This window comes from Ranitomeya imitator, chromosome 1 (genome assembly GCF_032444005.1).
Source record: "Ranitomeya imitator isolate aRanImi1 chromosome 1, aRanImi1.pri, whole genome shotgun sequence".
In the NCBI taxonomy this organism is placed as follows: Eukaryota; Metazoa; Chordata; class Amphibia; order Anura; family Dendrobatidae; genus Ranitomeya; species Ranitomeya imitator.
Genome location: NC_091282.1, coordinates 1,206,486,539 through 1,206,508,562, shown reverse-complemented (window position 1 = coordinate 1,206,508,562; position 22,024 = coordinate 1,206,486,539).

Sequence of the window (22,024 nt, the reverse complement as noted above, 5' to 3'; positions counted from 1 at the left end):
TTTTTGCCCCTTTGCGTGGTTTTCGTTTTAGGGTTTTTTGTAGACTGCATAGTTCTCTTTGCTATCCTCGCTCTGTCTAGAATATCGGGCCTCACTTTGCTGAATCTATTTCATTCCTACGTTTGTCTTTTCATCTTGCTAACAGTCATTATATGTGGGGGGCTGCCTATTCCTTTGGGGTATTTCTCTGAGGTAAGTCAGGCTTGTATTTCTATCTTCAGGCTAGTCAGCTCCTCAGGCAGTGCCGAGTTGCATAGGTAGTGATAGGCGCAATCCACTGCTGCTTATAGTTGTGTGAGGATAGATCAGGTACTGCAGTCTACAGAGATTCCACGTCTCAGAGCTCGTCCTATTGTTTTTGGTTATTGCCAGATCTCTGTATGTGCGCTGATTACTGCACGCTGTGTTGCCTGATTGCCGGCCATAACAGTACAAGGAGCCACACCAATGATTCCCAATAGAGGGAAAAAAGAAATCCTGACATCATTTTTTTTTCTTAGCTCTGTCTTCAGTCTTTTTTTTCCCCTAGACATTAGAGTGCTTCAGGACACAGCTGTGGACATGGATATTCAGGCTCTGTGCTCCTCAATGGATAATCTCGTTGTAAATGTACAAAAGATTCAAGATACTATTGATCAGAAATCGATGCTAGAACCAAGAATTCCGATTCCTGATTTGTTTTTTGGTGACAGAACTAAGTTCCTGAGCTTCAGAAATAATTGTAAGCTATTTTTGGCCTTGAAACCTCATTCTTCTGGTAATCCTATTCAACAGGTTTTGATTATTATTTCTTTTTTGCGCGGCGACCCACAGGACTGGGCGTTTTCTCTTGCACCAGGAGATTCTGCATTGAGTAATGTTGATACATTTTTCCAGGCGCTGGGATTGCTTTACGATGAGCCTAATTCAGTGGATCAGGCTGAGAAAAATCTGCTGGCTTTATGCCAGGGTCAGGATGATGTAGAAGTATATTGTCAGAAATTTAGGAAGTGGTCAGTACTCACTCTGTGGAATGAATCTGCACTAGCGGCTTTGTTCAGAAAGGGTCTCTCTGAAGCTCTTAAGGATGTAATGGTGGGATTTCCTATGCCTGCTGGTTTGAATGAGTCTATGTCCTTGGCCATTCAGATCGGTCGTCGCTTGCGCGAGCGTAAATCTGTGCACCATCTGGCGGTATTGTCTGAGAGTAAACCTGAGCCTATGCAGTGCGACAGGACTATGACTAAAGTAGAACGGCAAGAACACAGACGTCTGAACAGACTGTGTTTCTATTGTGGTGATTCTACTCATGCTATTTCTAATTGTCCTAAACGCACTAGGCGGTTCGATAGCTCTGCCGTTATTGGTACTGTACAGTCCAAATTCCTTTTGTCCATTACCTTAATGTGCTCTTTGTCATCGTATTCTGTCATGGCGTTTGTGGATTCAGGCGCTGCCCTGAATCTGATGGATTTGGATTATGCTAAACGTTGTGGATTTTTCTTGGAGCCTTTGCGGTGTCCTATTCCGTTGAGAGGAATTGATGCTACACCTTTGGCCAAGAATAAGCCTCAGTACTGGGCCCAGCTGACCATGTGCATGGCTCCTGCACATCAGGAAGTTATTCGCTTTCTGGTACTGCATAATTTGCATGATGTGGTCGTGTTGGGGTTGCCATGGCTACAAACCCATAATCCAGTATTGGATTGGAACTCTATGTCGGTATCCAGCTGGGGTTGTCAGGGAGTACATGGTGATGTTCCATTTTTGTCTATTTCGTCATCCATTCCTTCTGACATCCCAGAGTTCTTGTCGGACTTTCAGGATGTATTTGAAGAGTCCAAGTCTGATGCCCTACCTCCGCATAGGAATTGTGATTGTGCTATCGATTTGATTCCTGGTAGTAAATTCCCTAAGGGTCGTTTATTTAATTTGTCCGTACCTGAACACACCGCTATGCGCAGTTATGTGAAGGAGTCCCTGGAGAAGGGACATATTCGCCCATCGTCGTCACCATTGGGAGCAGGGTTCTTTTTTGTAGCCAAGAAGGATGGTTCGCTAAGACCGTGTATTGATTACCGCCTTCTTAATAAGATCACTGTTAAGTTTCAGTATCCCTTGCCATTGATTTCTGACTTGTTTGCTCGGATTAAGGGGGCTAGTTGGTTTACTAAGATTGATCTTCGTGGTGCGTATAATCTGGTGAGAATCAGGCAGGGAGATGAATGGAAAACGGCATTTAATACGCCCGAGGGTCATTTTGAGTATCTGGTGATGCCGTTCGGACTTGCCAATGCTCCATCTGTTTTTCAGTCTTTTATGCATGACATTTTCCGTGAGTATCTGGATAAATTCTTGATTGTTTACTTGGATGACATTTTGATCTTCTCAGATGATTGGGAGTCTCATGTGAAGCAAGTCAGAATGGTTTTCCAGGTACTGCGTGCTAATTCCTTGTTCGTGAAGGGATCAAAGTGTCTCTTCGGTGTGCAGAAAGTTTCATTTTTGGGGTTCATCTTTTCCCCTTCTACTATCGAGATGGATCCGGTTAAGGTTCAGGCCATCCAGGATTGGACTCAGCCGACATCTCTAAAAAGTCTGCAGAAATTCCTGGGCTTTGCTAATTTTTATCGTCGTTTCATCTGTAATTTTTCTAGCATTGCCAGACCATTGACCGATTTGACCAAGAAGGGTGCTGATTTGGTTAATTGGTCTTCTGCTGCCGTGGAAGCTTTTCAGGAGTTGAAGCGTCGTTTTTGCTGTGCCCCTGTGTTGTGTCAACCTGATGTTTCTCTTCCGTTCCAGGTCGAGGTTGATGCTTCTGAGATTGGTGCAGGGGCGGTTTTGTCACAGAGAGGTTCTGGTTGCTCAGTGTTCAAACCATGTGCTTTCTTTTCCAGGAAATTTTCTGCTGCTGAGCGTAATTATGATGTGGGCAACCGAGAGTTGCTGGCCATGAAGTGGGCATTCGAGGAGTGGCGTCATTGGCTTGAGGGTGCTAAGCATCGCGTGGTGGTATTGACTGATCATAAGAACCTTACTTATCTTGAGTCTGCCAAGCGCTTGAATCCTAGACAGGCCCGTTGGTCGTTGTTTTTTGCTCGTTTTGATTTTGTGAATTCATACCTTCCGGGCTCTAAAAATGTGAAGGCGGATGCTCTGTCTAGGAGTTTTGTGCCCGACTCTCCGGGGTTATCTGAGCCGGCGAGTATCCTCAAGGAAGGAGTCATTGTGTCTGCCATCTCCCCTGATTTGCGGAGAGTGTTGCAGAAATTTCAGGCTAATAAACCTGATCGTTGTCCGGCCGAGAAACTGTTCGTCCCTGATAGGTGGACTAGTAAAGTTATCTCTGAACTTCATTGTTCGGTGCTGGCCGGTCATCCAGGAATCTTTGGTACCAGGGAGTTGGTTGCTAGATCCTTCTGGTGGCCATCTCTGTCACGGGATGTGCGTGCTTTTGGGCAGTCCTGTGGAATTTGTGCTAGGGCTAAGCCCTGCTGTTCACGTGCCAGTGGGTTGCTTTTGCCCTTGCCGGTCCCGAAGAGGCCTTGGACACATATTTCGATGGATTTCATTTCTGACCTTCCCGTTTCTCAAAAAATGTCGGTCATTTGGGTGGTCTGTGATCGCTTTTCTAAAATGGTCCATCTGGTGCCCTTGGTTAAATTGCCTTCCTCCTCTGATTTGGTGCCTTTGTTCTTCCAGCATGTGGTTCGTTTACATGGCATTCCTGAGAATATTATTTCTGACAGAGGTTCCCAGTTTGTCTCGAGGTTCTGGCGAGCCTTTTGTGGTAGGATGGGCATTGACCTATCTTTCTCCTCGGCCTTCCATCCTCAGACTAATGGCCAGACCGAACGAACCAATCAGATCTTGGAAACATATCTGAGATGTTTTGTTTCCGCTGACCAGGATGATTGGGTGTCATTTTTGCCGTTGGCTGAGTTCGCCCTTAATAATCGGGCCAGCTCGGCTACCTTGGTCTCTCCATTTTTCTGCAATTCTGGGTTCCATCCTCGTTTCTCTTCAGGACAGGTTGAGTCTTCGGACTGTCCTGGTGTGGATTCTGTGGTGGACAGGTTGCAGCAGATCTGGACTCAGGTAGTGGACAATTTGACCTTGTCCCAGGAGAAGGCTCAGCTTTTCGCTAATCGCAGACGCCGTGTGGGACCCCGACTTCGTGTTGGGGATTTGGTTTGGTTATCTTCTCGTCATATTCCTATGAAGGTTTCCTCTCCTAAATTTAAACCTCGTTTTATTGGTCCGTATAGGATTTCTGAGATTCTCAATCCGGTGTCTTTTCGTCTGACCCTCCCAGACTCCTTTTCCATACATAATGTATTCCATAGGTCGTTGTTGAGGAGATACGTGGCACCTATGGTTCCATCTGTGGAGCCTCCTGCCCCTGTTTTGGTGGAGGGGGAATTGGAGTATATTGTGGAGAAGATTTTGGATTCTCGTGTCTCTAGACGGAAACTCCAGTATCTGGTCAAATGGAAGGGTTATGCTCAGGAAGATAATTCCTGGGTTTTTGCCTCTGATGTCCATGCCCCAGATCTTGTTCGTGCCTTTCATGTGGCTCATCCTGGTCGGCCTGGGGGTTCTGGTGAGGGTTCGGTGACCCCTCCTCAAGGGGGGGGTACTGTTGTGAATTCTGTGGCTGAGTTCACTTCTGTGGTCACAAGTGGTATTGCAGTCTCTGGGCTTCCTCCCTCAGGTGTTTTGGTGAGCTCGTTGGCTGCCTTGCTATTTAGCTCCACCTGAGTCTGTCTTCCTTGCTCCTTGTCAATGTTCCAGTGTTGGATCTGAGCTACTGCATCTTTCCTTGGGCCTGCTGCTCTGCTAGATAAGTGCTTCTAGTTTGTTTTCTGTTTTTTCTGTCCAGCTTGCTATTAACTTTTGCTGGAAGCTCTGAGAAGCAAAGGGGTGCACCGCCGTGCTGTTAGTTCGGCACGGTGGGTCTTTTTGCCCCTTTGCGTGGTTTTCGTTTTAGGGTTTTTTGTAGACTGCATAGTTCTCTTTGCTATCCTCGCTCTGTCTAGAATATCGGGCCTCACTTTGCTGAATCTATTTCATTCCTACGTTTGTCTTTTCATCTTGCTAACAGTCATTATATGTGGGGGGCTGCCTATTCCTTTGGGGTATTTCTCTGAGGTAAGTCAGGCTTGTATTTCTATCTTCAGGCTAGTCAGCTCCTCAGGCAGTGCCGAGTTGCATAGGTAGTGATAGGCGCAATCCACTGCTGCTTATAGTTGTGTGAGGATAGATCAGGTACTGCAGTCTACAGAGATTCCACGTCTCAGAGCTCGTCCTATTGTTTTTGGTTATTGCCAGATCTCTGTATGTGCGCTGATTACTGCACGCTGTGTTGCCTGATTGCCGGCCATAACAGAGGAGTGACCGGAAGAGGCAGAGATTTTCCCTTGAAGTTAAAGGATTCCACAATGGTCCGACCTAATTCATTGAGCATTGGTCTTGGAGGCTCACAAGTCCTTCCATAGACAGTCTGGAGTCACAAAACATAGAGACGCTAAGCTGAAAGGCTTCCGTAACTGAAAGATAGGTCATGAATGATGGTTCTAAGTAGATCCAGACAATGAAAAGAAAGCTCCTGGGAATGATAGACAAAAAGAGGGAAGAACAATGTCCTAATTAAAATGGAAAGCCGAAACCACCTTTGGAAGAAAAGATTAAATTAGATGAATGATCCCCTTGTCCTAGTGAAGGACAAGAAAGGGAGCCCTGTAGGATAGGGCACCCAAGTTGGACATCTATGACTGGAGGTTATGGCTACCAGGAATGCCACTTTCCACAAAAAGATTAGAAGAGACAGATACTACAAAGCAGCTTAGGCTGGGGTCACACTTGCGAGTGCAATGCGAGAGACTCGCACGAGTCTCTCACATCGATACCCGGCCGGCTCTGCCGCCGGCACTCGGGACCGGAGCATTCAGCTGCATAGAAATACATACAGCCGCACATTCTGGTCCCGAGTGACGGCGGCAGTACTGGGTATTGATGCGAGATACTCGTGCGAGTCTCTCGCATTGCACTCGCAAGTGTGACCCCAGCCTTAAAGGGAGACTTCCATTTTGACTCCCTTGAAGTCACCAAGTAGAAGACATAGACAAGAGACAACTATGCCTATAGAGTGACCAGCATCTACCACAAAGACCCTTGGGTCGTGGACCTGGATATGTAGGATGTAACTTTGTGATTGAGACGAGAGCCACTCCACCAGATCCAGATTTTCTTGGCTGAGAAAATTTGCTGCCCAGTTTTCCATGCTGGAATTGTGAAATGTGCTGGCAGCTTCCTTCACAGTTGAACAGTTCCTTGTCCCCCTTGATGGCTCAGCTAAGCGACTGCTGCTGGGTTGTCTGGTCTGCACTGGAAGTAGACAGTCTTTTAGGAGGGAGGACCAGTGGAAGAGAGCTAGGAAGATGGTCCTTTCAACAGGTTGATCTGAAGGCAGAATTCCCCAAGAGATCAGAGTGATGTTTGAACAATGCTCCCCAGCCCGAGAAACTGGTATCGGTTGTAACCACCTTCCATTGAAGAGGGAGGAAGGACTTGCTGAAAATCAGAGCTGTGGCTGTTAACCACCAGAGAAGTCTCTGCGGACTTGAATGTCGAGGCAGATACGTTGATTCTGGGTGCTTATTGACTTATTCCAAAAAGATAGGATTGTACAACATACAGCCCAGAATTCTCATGCAAAAAGGGATGAAACACAAGAACACTGTCCACAACTGAGTCACTCCAGACTGAAGAATAGAGAGCTTGTCCTGTGGATCATAAATTCCAGGTGCTGAGATGGCATTAGACAAGACTTCTGGGTGTTGACAATCCAACTGAAGGAATCAAGGCAGTCCAAGGTGATATGTTGGCTGGACAAGGTTTCCTCCTTGGATGGTGTTTTCAGCAAGAGACTGCCGAGATAAGCGATGATCGCCACCACTCTGGCATGCAAAAGTGCCATTAATGGGGCAAGCATCTTGGTGAAGACCCTGGGAGCTGACGCTAGACCAAATGGTAGAGTAATGAACTGTAAATGAAGAGGACAGCGAAGTGAAGAAAACGGTGGTGGGACTCCACAATGGGGATATAAATATTCACATTGTGTATGTCCACTAAAGAGAACAATTCTCCTAGTTCCACCAACACAACAACAGACCAGAGTGATTTGTGATACTCACAAATTTTTTGAGCATCTTCAAATCCAAGATGGGTCAGGCCAGACAATAATTTTTTTGACTGTGAATTGGTTGGAATAGTACCTCTGAAAAAAGAACAATGACTCCTTAACACTGATTTCATGGATAGCTTGGAAGAAAACTTACACACAAGGTTGAGTCCTTGGAGAGGTTGAAATAAAAAACAAGTTTGATAGCAATGAGGTGGATTCAACTTTGTAACCTGAGGAACCCACCTCTCTGATCGAGGCATCAAGTGAGCTATCCAGACATCCCTGAAGGAAACCCCTCGCCTTCTCCAATTTGAGGCGATTTGAGTGGGCAAAACCCTTCATGCTGTGGAAGACCTGGAAGTGGAGGGCTTTGGGGCCTTGGGACGGGCATTCCAGGCAGATTTAGGTTTGAGCGAGGGTTGCCTGGGTGCGGAGGATTGGGCAGGCTTTTTTTTGCTTCCAATAAGACAAGAAAAGCACTCTTGCCTCTAGTGGCATCCTTGATTATCTCAACTTGACGCTTCCCAAAGAGCCCGTCTCCAGAGAATGGGAGCCCTATAACAGCCCTGATCGGCAAGTGAAGCCTCACAGAGGATTGACATATACGGTGAAAGGAAAGCTCGAAAAGGCTATCTTGAGGGACCCCAAAAGATATCTGGGCATGGAGACAGTCTGACTTACCACATGGTAAGCGTTTGTCACTGAGCAAACAAAGTGGGTGACAGATGCCACAACATGGGTCTGCCTGGCTGTGTTTTCCCAGGAACAGAACATGGCACCTGGGGGGGAAAAAAAAGTGGGGGGGCCCGAACCAGTACTCAGGAAAGAACAGGAGCAGTAAAACCACAAATGTGTCCCAAAATGCTGCTGACTGTGAGGAAGAGGAGTTTTGGACTCTGCTGATGTGCAGGATCACCAGCAGCTTGGAATGGCAGCAGAGCAGTCTTCAGAAGTGAGGAAATTCTGGAAGGAGCAGGAGAACCCAGAAAAAAGGGTCTGTCCCACATCGTCCAGGGCGAAAAGAGCTGATTAACATAATTTTCCTGCTCTCAAACCCCCCATAACTCCACAATGAGGGTGGAAATTGATGCCGAGGCTGTGAGTAGGCAGGCCACCTGCAGCAATGCACCCTCCGCACGGTTTTTGATACAAGGCCCAGAGGATCTAAATTATAGTGATCAGCAGAAAAGGACCAAACGTGGGGGAAGTGGACAGGACTTTTGTGAATTCCCTGATGTCCAGAAAATCCCTGAAGTGACCAAACGTATACTCACCTTTCTAACATCTTCGGATGCCTGCAGTTTTGCTGGCCTCTCACAATTGGAGGGACACCGGCAGTCCACTACATCAGAAGCCATGGAGGATAAGGGACAAGTTGAAATTTTGTCCACGCGGAGGTATGCTACTATGGAGTGCACGGTGTGTTCTCCCTGGCATAGTAACCTAAGGTGAAAGACTCCATACTACCTGGGTAGTAGCAACCACAAAATAAAAAAAACTCAAAATTGGAAAAAAGTGCAAAAGACATGATGCAGGTTGTATCCGCCTCATACGGACACAAGGCTAAAACGGATGTAGCGAAGCCAACACCTTTATTTTTTCACCTGGTGATGAACCTCCTAGTGGCAGGATCTGTGTCTGCCAATGTTTTTAACAAGAAACAGTTTTGGACGAACCGTAAAATAGGGATTTTTTGTGTACTCACCGTGAAATCCTTTTCTCCGAGCCAATCATTGGGGGACACAGGACCATGGGTGTTATGCTGCTGCCACTAGGAGGACACTAAGTTAACACATAAAGAATAGCTCCTCCCCTGCAGTATACACCCTCCTGCTGGCTCAAAGTGAACCAGTTCGGTAACAAAGCAGTAGGACCTTTTTTTTTTTTTTGATCAGATAAATTTTTATTGAACATAATAAATGTTATCTATTCATACAACAAAGTGCATTTGTGTTTTTCATTTTAACAAGAAAATATACCCCTTCTCCCCCCTCCCTCCTTCAGATAACCAACCCCAACTTCCCCCCCTCCTCCCCAAGAAGATCATTTTTATTACAAATTGTATTATTAACATTATTTACCACAACCTCTTAATCATTCCCATTTAGCCATGGCTGCCATAGCTTTTGAAAAAACCCCATCCTATTCCTCTTGGTATAAATGCTTTTTTCGAGCTGGACAATATGATTCACCTGTGCGGTAAATTCTCGTCTGGTTGGAGGTTCCTCCCTAATCCAGTATCTCGCAATCACTTTCCTTGCAACGAAGAGCAATCTAGCTATTGCCATTTTGGCAGTTTCATCGGCCGACAACTCCTCCACATACCCAAGTATACAAACCACTGGATCCCTGGGAATCGCACATCCATAAAGCACTCCAATTTGGTTCAACACTGCTACCCAATATGAAAAAAGCCTGGGGCACACCCACAACATGTGGAGCATACCCGCCTCAGTCTGAGTGCACCTAGGGCACTCAGAATCCAATCTCACTCCGGCTTTGAACAACAAGTCGGGTGTCCTATAGACCCTATTAACCACATACAATTGCAAGAGCCTCCCAGGCTCACTCATTGACAATTTAGGTATGTATTCCAGAATAGACCCCCATTTGTCATCGTCTATTTCCCCCAGTTCGGCCTCCCATTTTCCTCTAGCTTTAATCGGGTAATCTTCCAAGAATGTGTGTAGTAAATCCCCATATACTTCCGATATAGCCCCCTTTGTTCCATTGTTATTTAGAATACAGTCTAACATGAGATCTTTCTGAACCACTATGGGCCCCCTCTTCCTCTGTGCCTGAAAAGCGTGCTGAACTCTCCTATATTGATACCATTTTAATCCCGGAAACTGAAATTCCTGCCGAAGCGCATCATAAGATCTAAGACTCCCACTGTGAATCAATTGTCCTAATAGCCTAATACCCTTTTCTCTCCATTCTCCCATTCCTTCCATATGGTTAAATTCTTGAAGAGATGAGTTATCCCAGATAGGTGAAAATTCCGTGAAGCCCCCAATTCCCCTAATACGCTTCAGCATCTGCCATACTCTATGAATTAAATTCATGGTGGGAAAGCCATTCCCCAATTTCCTAAATAGTCCTGATTCCAGACCCAAACTCAAGGGCCATACCCCGCTAATATGCACCAGACTACTGTGACCCATTTCTTCCACTAACCCTTTCCCCCATCCCCTAAGATGTTGGCTCTGTGCAGCCAGAAAGTATAACCATGGGTTGGGTAACGCAAGCCCCCCCTCATCTTTGGGTCTCTGCAAAGTCTCCTGCCTAATCCTCGGGCTCTTCTTTCCCCACACCAACTCTCCAAACATCGATTTCAGCTTACGGAATGTTCTCATCGGGATCCATACCGGAGAATTATGTAGGACATACAAGATCTGAGGCATCACCACCATCTTAAGGAGATTTACTCTTCCTACCACTGACAAATTTAGCTTATTCCAAGCTGAGATCTTAGTGCGTATCTTAGTTACTAAAGGCTCGAGATTAAGTTCCTCAAATCTAGTTAAGGGAAGAGCTACCTGAATCCCCAAATATTTAAACTGAGTGACCACCCTTAATTTTGTATCTTCTTCCACCTCCCTTGTACAATCCACTTCTCTATCTATCTGCATAACGCTCGATTTGTCCCAATTAATAACTAGCCCTGAAATTTGCCCAAATCTCTCGATTAATGCTATTACATTTCTTAGTGGTTCCCCAGAGCTCTCAAGGAAAAGCAGTATGTCATCTGCATATAAGGCGATTTTTTCCTCCATCTTCCCATATAAAAACCCTTTCACCATTTGAGACCGTCTGATAGTCGCTGCCAGTGGTTCCACCGCCAAAGCAAACAGCAGCGGGGACAACGGGCACCCCTGCCTTGTACCTCTAAAAAGCTGAAAGCTGTCTGACATCATATTGTTCACCCTGATTTTGGCCACCGGAGAGGAGTATAGGAGTCTCACCCATGACACAAAGACTGGCCCAAACCCACAACGACTCAGCACCGACCACAGGTATTGCCATTCTATACTATCAAAGGCCTTGTGTGCATCGAGGGAAACCACCACTCTCTTGCCAGCATTATCAGCCGGTATTTGCATATTAAGAAATAGCCTTCTCAAGTTAATGGCAGTTGATTTATTAGGCATAAAGCCTGATTGGTCCGAATGAACCACTTTTTCTATCACCCGGGTCAGCCTGTTCGCCAGGGCCTTAGCCAGAATCTTGACATCTGTCGTTAGGAGTGATATCGGCCTATATGACTCCGGCAATCTTGGGTTCTTGTCTGGTTTGGGGATGACCACAATAATGGCCTCCCTCATGGAATCAGGCAATATACCCCTCTCCAGTGACTCCTCAAAGACCTCCAACAACTGAGCCATCAGCTCCTCAGCAAAGTTGCCGTATAGTTCGACAGGAATGCCGTCCGCCCCCGGCGCCTTCCCTCCCGCCATGGACCTCAAGGCCCCCTCCAATTCCTCCACCGTAAACGGCCTATCCAACCAGTCTCTATCCTCTGTCTCTATTCTAGGCAAGTCTGCCACCTCTAAGAACCTGTCAATTTCTTCTTCTCCCTGTTCCAATCGTGATGTATATAGTTTGCTGTAAAAACCCTTAAATCCTTCCATAATTTGGGCCCCCTGTGTAACAATACTGCCATTTTCCAATTCTAGGGCATGTACATGTGCCGATTCCCTTTGCGCCGATGCCACCACCGACAGCAGATGCCCCACTTTCTCTCCCTCCGCATAAAATGCCTCTCTTTGGAAATTCCTTGTCCTTTCTGCTCTACGTAAGTGTAACTTATTCACCTCCTCCTGAGCCTTCTTCATACGTTTTATGGTGTCCTGTGAGCGCAGATCATTCAATGCAGCCTCCGCTACCTTCAATTCTTCCATTGTCGCTTTATCAGATTCCCTTGTTCGTGTTTTGTGCCTAGATATCTCTCTAAATAATATCCCCCTCAAGAATGCCTTCATGGTATCCCACACCACATATTTCGCTGCACTACCTTTATTAATTTGAAAGAACTCCTCCAGCTCCTCCCCTATCTTTCCCATATCCAGAATTTGCAACCAGAAAGGGTTAATTTTCCACCCCCGCTTAGCTATCTCCCCCTGGCTTTCAATTTTCAGTGTTACCACAAGCGGACTATGGTCCGAGACTACCCTAGCCATATATGCCACCTCCTCCACTAGCCCGTCCATTCCTTCATTGCCCAGGGCCAAATCGATGCGAGACAACGAGCCATGTGTCGCCGAATAGCAGGAAAAGCAGTACGTGTCAGTGTTACGGACTCTCCACAGATCCCTCCATGCTACTTCTTTCAAATAACTACCAAACGCTGTCTCATTCCCTTCCGCCCTCAGCTGTGCGTGTTGACCCTTATCCCAGTGATCATTAATAATGTTATTGACATCTCCCAATATAAGCAAAGGAACTCCTCCCCATCTACCGGCTATATTAAGAATTTCCTGCAGTTTTTTCCCCGAGTACGGTGGAGGAATATATACCGACACTACACATATCAGTTTAGCGAATACTTTACACACTAGGAATACATATTGTCCATCACTGTCTATCGTCACCTCCACCTCCTCAAACGGTACGTTCGTGTGCACCAGAATCGACACCCCTCTAGCATAGTTCGAGAACGTCGCATGGTACGCCCTCCTCACCCATCTTTTATGCAGTATATCCACTTTTTCTTTTACTAAATGGGTTTCCTGAAGGCATATCAGCGAGGGCCTCTGTTTCAAGATATATTGCAAAATCGCCGTACGCTTTGTATTGTTTGATAGACCTCTAATGTTCCAGCTCAAAATTTTAACTTTATCTCCCATCATATTGCCAAACAATGAAAATATTCTTCTCCCATCCTTTGATCTTCTTCCCCCCTCCCCTAAACTGACCCCATCCCCCCAAACCTCCCCCCCATCCCTCATTATTACAAATTAACCTAAACCTTACCTCTCCCTCCCTCAATAACCTCCTCCCTCACAAAACTCCTACTCCCTCTCTATATGAGAAAAAGGGGAACGTACTAACACTCCTACCAGTAACTTAGAATCCGACCCTCACCCACAATAAATTTCCCACTATTCAACAGTCGTTCCCCTCCCCCCGCCCATCTGAAACATAATGTAAAAACAGTTGCGCCGCCGAACACAACCAAAGCGCACTAGTCCTTCAAAACAAGTTACTCCAGTATTCTGTCACAGTGAACCCGTAGCTCAGTTAATTCTGTCAGATGAACACCTTAGACAGAAAATCACTCCTGATCCTCCTCAGCGGTTCCCTTCCGCTTCAATACGCTTTGCGTTCAGATCCAACCAGTGTGACACTTCCTCAGGGCTCTGGAAAAAGTGGACCTTATCCATAGCCACCACGCGTAGTTTTGCCGGATACAGCATAGAATAAGCCAGGCCCAGTTCACGCAGACGTCTTTTAGTCTCTCCAAACTTCATCCTAAGCCTCTGCACAATTGTGGAATAGTCAGGATAGATGGATACTCGATTTCCATCGATGGTTAATTCCTCCATATTCCTGGCCTTCCTCATCAGAATATCTCGGTCTCTATAATTCAGGATTTTAGCCAGAAAGGTCCTTGGAGGGGATCCAGGGGGCAAAGGTCTGGACGGCACCCTGTGCGCTCTTTCAACCGCGAATAACTTAGTGAGACTATCTCCTCCCACCTTAGTTTTCAACCATGTTTCAATAAATTCCGTGGGGTTGTTTCCTTCTGCCTTTTCAGGCACACCAACAATTCTCAAGTTATTCCTACGTGAGCGGTTCTCCAGATCGTCAGTTTTAAGCTCCAACTCTGAAATGCGCTGGATGTATTTTTTCTCCCTTTTAGTCATTTCGGCAATTTGGTCCTCCGCTCCCCCTACACGTTCCTCTAACAGTTCAACTCTCCCCTCCATTTTGTGCATGGCTGAGCGAAACGAGGAGACCTCCCCCTTCAGGCCATCCACCTGAGCAGTTAGGGTTGTTAAAGCAGTCTTGCAAGACAATATAGCAGAGAAAATGTCCCTCAGGGTCGGCTCCGCAGCCTCATCAATACATACAGTTCCCAGCTGTGCTGCACAATCCAGGGCCAGCCCAGCCCCCTTATCCAGTGGGGCATTGCTTATGGCTGCTGTTATGGTGGGTGCTATGCAGGATTCGCTCTCCACCACCTCCCTCTGTGCCCCAGCCTGCTCACCCGTCTGCTCCACTGAGTCCACTGCTCCTCCTGTCACCTCTCCTTCAGCTCTTTGCATCATCCGTCCTGCCTCCTCTGTTCTGGCAAACTGCTCCAGCTTTGCTAGTATTTCTAGCCGCTTCTGGTAAGCAGCGCCTGCCTTTGCCGCCTCCTCCGCTGCGCTGTCGGCGCCATCTTGGGAGCGCGTGCAAACAAAGCAGTAGGACCTTAACAATTAACAAGAATGAACTATGTCAAAACCAAGTCAACACAGAAAAAAACTAAAGCCAATAGGCTAACAGGATGGGTGCTGTGTCCCCCAATGATTGGCTCGGAGAAAAGGATTTTACGGTTAGTACACAAAAATCCCTATTTCTCCTATGCCTCATTGGGGGACACAGGACCATGGGACTTCCTAAAGCAGTACCAGGGTGGGAAACAATCCACTGCAATTGCTCCTTGTACCCACAAGTTGCAGATGCGGCACTGCAGCCAGCAAAATTCTTCTGCCGACGGACACATCTGCCGAGGCCTGAGAATGTACAGGTCCTTCTCAAAAAATTAGCATATAGTGTTAAATTTCATTATTTACCATAATGTAATGATTACAATTAAACTTTCATATATTATAGATTCATTATCCACCAACTGAAATTTGTCAGGTCTTTTATTGTTTTAATACTGATGATTTTGGCATACAACTCCTGATAACCCAAAAAACCTGTCTCAATAAATTAGCATATCAAGAAAAGGTTCTCTAAACGACCTATTACCCTAATCTTCTGAATCAACTAATTAACTCTAAACACATGCAAAAGATACCTGAGGCTTTTATAAACTCCCTGCCTGGTTCATTACTCAAAACCCCCATCATGGGTAAGACTAGCGACCTGACAGATGTCAAGAAGGCCATCATTGACACCCTCAAGCAAGAGGGTAAGACCCAGAAAGAAATTTCTCAACAAATAGGCTGTTCCCAGAGTGCTGTATCAAGGCACCTCAATGGTAAGTCTGTTGGAAGGAAACAATGTGGCAGAAAACGCTGTACAACGAGAAGAGGAGACCGGACCCTGAGGAAGATTGTGGAGAAGGACCGATTCCAGACCTTGGGGAACCTGAGGAAGCAGTGGACTGAGTCTGGTGTGGAAACATCCAGAGCCACCGTGCACAGGCGTGTGCAGGAAATGGGCTACAGGTGCCGCATTCCCCAGGTAAAGCCACTTTTGAACCATAAACAGCGGCAGAGGCGCCTGACCTGGGCTACAGAGAAGCAGCACTGGACTGTTGCTAAGTGGTCCCAAGTACTTTTTTCTGATGAAAGCAAATTTTGCATTTCATTCGGAAATCAAGGTGCCAGAGTCTGGAGGAAGACTGGGGAGAAGGAAATGCCAAAATGCCTGAAGTCCAGTGTCAAGTACCCACAGTCAGTGATGGTGTGGGGTGCCATGTCAGCTGCTGGTGTTGGTCCACTGTGTTTCATCAAGGGCAGGGTCAATGCAGCTAACTATCAGGAGATTTTGGAGCACTTCATGCTTCCATCGGCTGAAATGCTTTATGGAGATGAAGATTTCATTTTTCAGCACGACCTGGCACCTGGTCACAGTGCCAAAACCACTGGTAAATGGTTTACTGACCATGGTATTACTGTGCTCAATTGGCCTGCCAACTCTCCTGACCTGAACCCCATAGAGAATCTGTGGGATATTGTGAAGAGAAAGTTGAGAGACGCAAGACCCAACACTCTGGATGAGCTTAAGGCCACTATTGAAGCATCCTGGGCCTCCATAACATCTCAGCAGTGTCACAGGCTGATTGCCTCCATGCCACGCCGCATTGAAGCAGTCATTTCTGCCAAAGGATTCCCGACCAAGAATTGAGGGCATAACTGAACATTATTATTTGTTGGTTTTTTTGTTTGTTATTAAAAAACACTTTTATTTGATTGGATGGGTGAAATATGCTAATTTATTGAGACAGGTTTTTTGGGTTATCAGGAGTTGTATGCCAAAATCATCAGTATTAAAACAATAAAAGACCTGACAAATTTCAGTTGGTGGATAATGAATCTATAATATATGAAAGTTTAATTGTAATCATTACATTATGGTAAATAATGAAATTTAACACTATATGCTAATTTTTTGAGAAGGACCTGTATATAAAACAAGAGGGGATTATAGAGAGAGGAAAGGGAAGCGCAGACTTCTGAGTGTAGTAGTTAGTTTCCCAAGGTGTGTATTCAGTGTGAATCCACTCACATTTTTGGTGTCTTGATATACTGTGTATAGATCCAATCCATGGATCACTCCATTCCTCTTTCCACTCAGTTTGCTGCAAAAGATCTGTGAACTGATGAGCGCACTGAACAGTGCTTTCATAGGCGATAACACTTTGTGAATGTTTTTCTCAGCAATATGCGCTCCTGAAGGATGATGGAACTCGATATTCTGATTCAAGGATGATTTTTATTTCAAACTAAAATACAACCGGTTTCGACTTCTTAGAGTCTTCCTCAGGTATAATGTCATGCATGACATTATACCTGAGGAAGACTCTAAGAAGTCGAAACCGGTTGTATTTTAGTTTAAAATCATCCTTGAATCAGAATATCGAGTTCCATCATCATCTTTCAGGAGCGCGTATTGCTGGGAAAAGCATTCACAAAGTGTTGAGGCCTGAGAATGGACATGGTAATGTTTCGTAAACGTATGCAGGCTGGACCAAGTCGCAACCCTGCAGACTTGGGCTGCCGACGCCTGGTGCCGGATGGCCCAAGACGCACCCATTGACCGAGTAGAATGAGCCTTAATCCCTGCTGGGACGGAGTGACCTCTAACTCGGTAGGACTCCTGGATAGCTGAACGAATCCACTTGGCTATCGCAGCTTTGGAAGCGGCTAGACCTTTCCTTGGCCCTTCTGGGAGCACAAACGGCATCTGACCTGCAGAAAGACGCTGTCCTCAAGACGTATCTCCTAAGAGCTCTCACCAAGTCTAGTGTGTGGAGAGGCCTCTCAGTGCGATGTACTGGTGCCGGGCAAAGTGAAGGCAAGACAATTTTCCTCATTGAGGTGGAAAGATGAGGCAACTTTCGGTAGAAAAGATGGGGATGTTCTCAAAACCACCTTATCCTGGTGAAAAATGAGGAAAGGAACTTGGCAAGACAAAGCTGCCAGTTCTGAGACTCGTCGGATGGACGTGACCGCAACCAGGAAGGCAACTTTACATGACAGAAAAGACAGGGAAACATCCTGCAGAGGTTCAAAATGAGCCTCCTGCAAGAATCCGAGGACCAAATTAAGGTCCCATGGTTCCAACGGCATCTTATAGGGCGGCACCACATGGGAGACTCCCTGAATGAATGTCTTCACCTGTAATGTTGGCAATTTTACGTTGGAACAGGACTGATAAGGCTGAAATATGCCCTTTGAGAGAGCTAAGGGCGAGACCTAAGTCCAAACCCGACTGAAGGAATTCGAGGATTGAAGAAACGGAAAATTCAAGAGAAGAGCGTCCACAGTCCTGGCACCATGAGGTCTTCCAAATGCGATGATATATACGCATAGACGTAGGCTTTCTAGCACTGATCATGGTAGAAATGACTTTCTGAGAGAAGCCTGCCTGTGTCAGCACCCAGGACTCAACGGCTATGCCGTCAAACACAGGGCCTCGGAGTTCTGGTGGTAAATGGGGCCCTGGGACAACAGGTCTGTGCGATTCGGTAATCGCCAGGGGACATCGGCGACTAGTTGAACTAGTTCGGCGTACCAGGCCCTGCGCTGCCAATCTGGCGCAATGAGGATTACTGGTATCCCCTCCGCTCTGATTTTCTTGATGACTTTCGGCAGCAAGGGAAGCGGGGAAAAAATGTACGCAAGCTGGAACTGATGCCATGAGTGAACGAGTGCATCTGCCCCGATGGCTGCCGGATCGTGGGACCAAGCTATGAAGTTGGGAACCTTGGAATTTAGGCATGAGGCCATCAGATCCACGACCGGGGTTCCCCAACGACAGATCTGGTGGAAGATCTCAGGATGGAGAGACCACTCTCCGGCGTCGAGACCTTGACGGCTGAGGAAATCTGCCTCACAAATTTTCCACTCACGGGCTGTCAAACGCTGATATCATTGAGCAGTTTTCCTCGGCCCAACAAAGGATGTGGCCTACCTCGGTCATGGCTGCCTTGCTGCGTGTTCCCCCCTGCCGGTTGATATATGCCACTGCCGTGGCATTGTCGAACTTAATCCTGTTGGGACGACCCATCAGGAAGGGATGGAATTGAAGAAGAGCCAACCTGATTGCCCGTATTTCCAGGATGTTGATAGGCAGACGAGCTTCCTGAAGAGACCAGCGGCCTTGAGCAGTGTGACGGTGGAACACTGCTCCCCAGCCCAGAAGAGTGGCATCTGTTGTCACAACTAGCCAATGTACTGGGAGAAAGGACTTCCCTTGATTCAGGGAGGACTTCAAAGTCCACCACCTGAGAGACTGTCTCGCTGGGGAAGAAGGAAACGACGATTGAGAAATAACGGGTTCCTGTCCCACACAGCCAGGAGAGCATGTTGTAAGGGGCCGAGGTGTAGTTGAGCGAATGGGACCGCCTCCATAGCTGCTACCATCCTGCCGAGGACTCTCATACTGAAACGTAGAGCGTGAGTATGAGGTTGGGAGAGCTTCTGAGCTTCCCGCTGTAAGACTGAGATCTTTTCCGGGGGAAGAAGTACCAACCCCTGGGACGAGTCCAGTATGATTCCTAGAAAGGAAATTCGCTGAGCCGGTACTGGGGAAGAATTTGGAAGTTTATCTTCCAACCCAGGTGAGAAAGAGTATCTGTTGTGATGGTCACGGCCTCCTTGCAGGTGCGGAGAGGGGCCTTTGATGAGGATATCGCCTTGATACGGTAACACCACCACACCTCGGGTATGGAGGATGACCACGGCAGCCGCCATGACCTTGGTGAATACCCTCGGAACAGTGGCGAGGCCGAAGGGCAGAGCAGCAAACTGAAAGTGATCTTCCTGAACTGCGAAGCAAAGAAACCTTTGGTGAGAAGGTAAAATAGGAATGTGGAGGTACGCGTCCTGGATGTCTATGGATGCTAGGAACTCGCCTTTCTCCATGGAGGCGATGACAGAACAAAGCGATTTCATCCGGAACCGTCGCACCCTGACAAACTTGTTCAGCAGTTTTAGGTCCAGTATGGGCCGGACTGTACGGTCCTTTGGAACAATGAACAGGTTTGAATAAAAACCTTGAAACCATTCGCTTTGAGGAACCGGGATAATAACTCCGTCTTCTTTTAGAGAGCTTATGGCCTGGAAGAACTCTGATGCCTTTGCTCTGGGAGGAGAAGATGAGAAAAAGCGATTTGGTGGAAGAGAGAAAAATTCTATCTTGTATCCGGTGGACACTAGGTCGCGGACCCATTCGTCTTGAATGACCAAGAGCCACGCGTCGCTGAAGGAAAGCAGGTGGCCGCCTACTTTGAGGGTGTCCAGACCGGGCAGTCAGGGTCCTGCCCGGTCTGGACCCTGACTGCTTAGGCCTGCCTCTCCAAGAGGGAGAAGGTTTGTAAGAGGTCTGAGGACCTCTATCCCTACAGTGTGCCCGGCCAGGTCCAGAAGATGTGGAAGTAGAGGACCAATTTGAGTTGAAGCAAAAAAAAAAAATCGGGACCAGGCCTGCTGTTGCTGGTTCCGAAAGGGTCTCTGTTGTGGAAGAAATTTACTCTTCCCTCCAGTGGCGACGAAAATTAATTGGTTGTGCTTTTCGCCAAAATGGCGACCGCTCCTGAGGAAGGAGCTTATCGCTCCGACACACGCGTCGGGGTGGACTCTGGACTCCTCACGGTGACACTATCAGGTAGTTATGATGCATACGAGGGCGCTTTGGCCATGATTCGTGTGGTGATATCATGTAATATAAGGGGATATTGATCCTGGTATTTATATGGCCATAGGTCTTCTCTATGGTATACTATTACTATTGTTGCAGTGATGGAGCTACGAGTCCTTGGGCATTTTGTACTGCCACATAGTGCTTTATCCGTTTCCCTCTGTTAGCCATTTATCTGTTCTTTTTTGTGTTATTTTATATTTTTTTAATATTTAATAAATTTGCATATTTTATGGGACTTTTTGACTGCAAGTCTGTGATGTTTTTCTACAGTTAGTGAGAAAAGCAGTAAGAAAACAGAAAATAGTTATCAATACACACACACGCACCCAGTGAGGCAACATGAAGAAAAAGGTGGGTGCTGCGAAGACTACAGTAAACCCAAAAGTCCTTTTTTTGCCCAGATTTACATCTAGTGAGGAATAAGTGTGAACCCTGTAGAAATTTTGAGAAAACGTGGATGGAGGACCAAGTAGCAGCTTTACAAAATTGCAAGGTTGATGCCCGATAGACAGTCCAGGAAGCCCCAACTGCCAGAGCTGAATAAGCCTCGATCTCCAGTGAAGACCTTTTGCTCTTGGCTTTATCAGTTTCCAAGATGGCAGAACGAATCCAGAAGGCAATAGTCGCCTTAGAGAAGCAAAGATATCTCAACGAGGTCCTTCTGGAATGATGAACAGGGAAACTGAACGTCTGATGGAAGCAGTCACCTTCAGGCACTGCTCTGACCAGATCTAAACAGTGTACAGAATTTCTCCGTAGGATTAGAAGGAGAAAGGCAGAGGGAAGGAAGAACAATCTCTTTTGTTGTTAAGGTGGAAGAAAATACCTTGGGAAGGACGGAGACACCGGACACAACACCACCTTGTCCAGGTGAAGAAAGAGAAAAGGAGATCAGCAGGACAAAGCGGCAAATTCTGCTACTCACCTGGAAGTGATTGCCATCAGAAACACCACCTTCTATGAAAGTTAGAGCAGGGAAATGCTGCGGATTGGTTCAAAACGAAGACACTGTATAAAAGCGCTAAACAACAGGCTAAAGTTCCTGGGATCCAAAAGGAGGCCAGAAAGCAAGAATAGAGTGGAATAAAAGTCCTGACATGAGGCTTAAACGCCTGGTGTTTCTAGAAGAGAATGGACAGGATCACGACCTGGCCCTTGAGGGAGTTGAGGACTAAGTAAGGAAAAAATTAGATTCGAACCAGCGGAAGAAGGTGGATATGAGAGACAAGGATGGCTTCCATACTTTATCATCATCTGCACAACCTGATCAGAAAAAAAAAGTAGTATTTTAGAATTGAAGCTTCAATAGCCATGATGATAAATTGAGTGGCTGAGAATGTGGGTGGAAGAGAGGACCGTGGGACATTAGGTCTGGTCAATCCAGAAGTCTTCGGTGAACGCCTACGAGGAGGCAACAACTTCTGGGTACCATAACTTCCGGGTTAGGCCGGGACCACAAAGATTCCTACTGACTTCATTTCCTTGAGCAGCTTGGATAGCAGAAGAGGCGGAATACATAAAAGGACGGAAAATTGAGACCAAGGAATCTCCAGAGCATCACGTTCATGGTAAGGGTGAAACAGGGGGAGTTTCATGGATTGGATCATACACATAACAATTGTGTTTAATTTTTAAACTTTACTTTTATAGATAAATGTTTTTGGTTGCAAAACATTTTTCCATACTTTTTTTTTTTAATAAATATTTTTTATAAGTTTTACTACACTATTTTGTGTTGTCGTAGTATGGGACACATACATTACAAAATAT